The sequence below is a fragment of the Nanorana parkeri genome, unplaced genomic scaffold, assembly GCF_000935625.1.
Source record: "Nanorana parkeri isolate BGI_ZX_2015 unplaced genomic scaffold, ASM93562v1 scaffold238, whole genome shotgun sequence".
Classification (NCBI taxonomy): domain Eukaryota; kingdom Metazoa; phylum Chordata; class Amphibia; order Anura; family Dicroglossidae; genus Nanorana; species Nanorana parkeri.
Window position 1 is genome coordinate 1,241,041 of NW_017306506.1, and position 3,926 is coordinate 1,244,966.

The following is a 3,926-nucleotide window of genomic DNA, read 5'->3' on the forward strand; positions in this document are numbered from 1 at the left end:
GCTAAAAAGCCGCCAATGTGATAGCTAGAAAATCAATGACAGCTCTTCTTTATGGAGACATCAGGGGTCCCCAAGACCCCTATTGTCTCCAAGCGCCCCCAAGGAAGCTGATGAAGCAGAGATCTTACCTTCCTGGCAGGATTCTGCTCAGGCGCGCCCGTGAGCAGAAAAAAAATCACGTACATGTACGTCCCCACGCCGGGAAGGATCCCCCGTACACCCGCATTTTTACGATGGGCGGACGGCAAGGGGTTAAAATAATCACATTTTGTTGCTTTGCAACCTGAAATGAAGACAGACAGTTTTTGTTTTATCTAGCTGTATTTACTAAGTTCAACTTATAACATCCAAGTGAAAGATATAACACCAACATGTCAGAAAAAAATAAATAAAACACAGAATCACAGAGTTGGAAAAAGGATCACCTCCTCCTAAAAATGACTTGTAAACTCATTCAGGTGTAGCTAATCACCTTCTCAATTGCACACAAAGCCATTTGACTTTCAGCTGTGGTCAGCTGCGGTAGTAATTTTTTTTTTTTTTAAACAAAATGTTTTCTTTATTCTGTTTTAGCGGTCAACCCTCAGCGGGTGTGACCACAACGTACCAAGAAATTCAATACAGATAATACGAGGTTTTCTCACATCTACCTCGACAATTGCACCAGAAATAACAACATTCCAACTTTTTCAACTTTCCCGTGCTGGTTGCCCCCATAGCTAAAGGCTGTATTCTACCCGTATATACTAGATACAAAATTAAACCAGAATATATAATAGACAGTATACGGTAAACGGTTCTACTATTCTCCATCCCCCCTATAACCTCAATTTAGGCTTCATAGCACCTCCAGCGGCCCCAAAGTTCCCGATAATTTGTTTTTCAGTTACCAGTCCGAATATTGAAAGGGTTGCATAATGTCAGTCAATTCCTGCTGATCAAAGGTCACAGCAAGGAACTGTTTCCATCTCCGGAAGAATTTTTTGGATAGTGTATCGACATTATTTTCAGCATCCAACTTTTCCCTGAGGAACAACATTTTTAGCTCCGTTACCACACTTGCGATAAGCGGGACAGTTCGGTAGTAATTTTGATTAGCTCAGCATGGAAAGAGCTTTCCTGGAGCATTTCTGTCCCTGGTAGTGCAACTGAAGCAAACAATCAATTATGGGTGGCAATGCACTGTCATAAGATCTCCGGGATAAAGTTGTGGACAGGCACAAGTCAGGAGATGGATGAAAACATTTCAAAGTCTTTATCAATGCCTAGAAGCATAGTGAAGTCTATTATGAAGAAGTGGAAGGTATTTTGTCCAACACAGACCCTCCTTGAATCTGGACGTCGTGCCAAACTGGATGAAAGAGCCAGGAGGAAACTGGTCAGAGAGGCTACCAAGAGGCAGACAGCAACTCTGAAGCAGTTGCATGAATTTACGACAAAGAGTGGTCATTGTGTGCACGTGACAACATGACAAATTCTCCACACATGTGGCTTGTATAGGAGGGTTGCCAGAAAAAAGCCACTCCTCAAGAAGGGCCACATGCAGTCACGATGGGGCTTTGCCAAAACGCACCTTGAAGAGTCTGAGGCCACATGGAAAAAGGTGTCATGGTCAGATGAGACTAAAATTGAATTGTTTGGCCTCAACACCAAAACAATATGTCTGTCGGAAATCCAATACAGCTCACCATCCAAATAACACCATTCCTACAGTAAGCCATGGAGGTGGTAATATCCTCTTATGGGGGTGTTTCTCTGCAGCAGGGACTGGAACAGTTGTCAGGATTGAAGGAAAAATTGATGGGGCAAGATACCATCAAATTCTTGAGGAAAATCTGCTGCCCTCTGCCAGAAAGTTGTCAATGGGAAGAAGGTTTACCTTCCAACATGACAATGACCCAAAGCACACAGCAAAAACCACAGTGTGCATGAAGGAGAAAAGGGTGAATGTGGCCTAGTCAGAGCCCAAACTTGAACCCCATTGAAAATCTGTGGAATGACTTGAAGACTGCAGTCCAGAAACGGTCACCATCAAATTGAATTGAACTTGAGCAGTTCTACGAAGAAGAGAGGGCAAATATTGCAAACTTATTAGAGACAAATCCCAACAGACTAAAGGCTGTAATTAAAGCAAAAGGTGGTTCAACAAAATATTGACACAAGGGGGTGGTTCTTTTTCCAAGTGCTTGTTTTTGATTTTTTTCCCCTGACATGTTGGTGTTTTATCTTTCGACTGGATGTTATAAGTTGCACTGAGTAAATACAGCTAGATAAAACAAAAACTGTGTCTGTCTTCATTTCAGGCTGCAAAACAACAAAATGTGATTATTTTAAAGGGGGTGATTATTTTCTGTGTGATCTACCGTGTTTCCCCGAAAATAAGACACTGTCTTATATTTTTTTTCAACGAAAAAAGACACTAGGTCTTATTTTCGGGGGATGTCTTATATTTACCTGGCTGCAGCAGTCCGCTCTCCGCTCTGAAGCCGTCCACTTCGACCCCACTGGCTATGCCGCGCTGTGCCTGCTGGGAAATGTAGTCTTCAGCGGCAGCCGAGGCAGACAGGTGGGTGTGTGTGCATGCGTGCGGGCGGGAGCTGCGGCCGGTCTTCACTTGTAAAATTCTATTATATGTGCAGTTACCCCAAAAGTAAGACGTAGCGGATCTCTGTAATATAGGACCTACCACCGAACTAGGTCTTATTTTCGGGGTAGGTCTTATATTCCAGAAATCCCTGAAGATAGCGCTAGGTCTTATTTTCGGGGTAGGTCTTACTTTTGGGGAAACGCGGTATCTGTGTATATATAATATATATGTAATCTATCTGTATATACTGTATATGTGAGCTATGTGTATACATCACAAGTGTATGTATAAAGTCACTCGCACTTCAATAGAATTTCAAGTTAAAAGCTGTTCATTGACTCGATTGCTATCACATCATATAGCGACGTTTGCGGAACAACAGAGGTTCCTTCTTTAGGCAAACAGAATGTCAAATGTCATATAGGAGGATATATATGTGATCGGAATACATATATTGATTCAATGTAGGTCTAGAGGTATTCTCGGGTCTGTCTTGAAGCAGAGATAAGTCTAAGCAGCAGAATTTTATTGTCAATGGGGGGGGGGACTCAGTCCATCTCTATCAATGTCTGTACACATATATTGTACATTATGATGAGTACATCGAAGTGTGTTTACATCGCCAGTGCACGGACGTTCACCGTGGAAAACAAGCCCGAAGTTATACGTCGCCGTTACTAGGCAACCGGGTTGTTATTTTTCCGCCTGTGGCACATATGAAGTTTACTGAAGAGGCATGAGGTGGACTTGTCATCACGAGCATGCTGCGTGCTCTTTCCCGCACACAGGACAGCGCAGCGATATATGGAGGTGTCATTCACCCCCGCGCTCTGTGGAAAGCTCTGGCACTCCAGACACGTTGCACACAGGAACATAAACAAAGCCCTCTCGGGAGGGGGGGTCACAGGTATCGGGCGGAACAACAACGCCTCGTAACCCCTTCGCTGCCGGCGGAGAGCCAAACCCCACCAGTGACACAGCTCGGCTCCCCCTCCCCCGGCAGCTAAAGGGTCAGCCAAAGGGACGACCTCGCCTCCTCCCGCCCCCTCAGCGGACCGGGATAGGTGAGGGGAGTGGCACACGGTGGTAAGGGGGAATAGGTGGATGGGGGTGGAGACAGAGGTGCGGTGCCGGGATTGGACGGCGTCCGGGACCGTTCTGTCAGTCAGCCCCCGCCCACCTCCCCACCCCTCTAGTCGGAGTAGGTGGACCCGGCGCGTGACACACACGGCGGCTTCCAGTAAACTGCGGCTCGTTGCCGGGGGCAGGTCGGAGTTTTCAGTCAGACATTCAACAGGCGGCCGCCGAAGAGTGCTGAGCTGACGCACGGAGCTTTCCC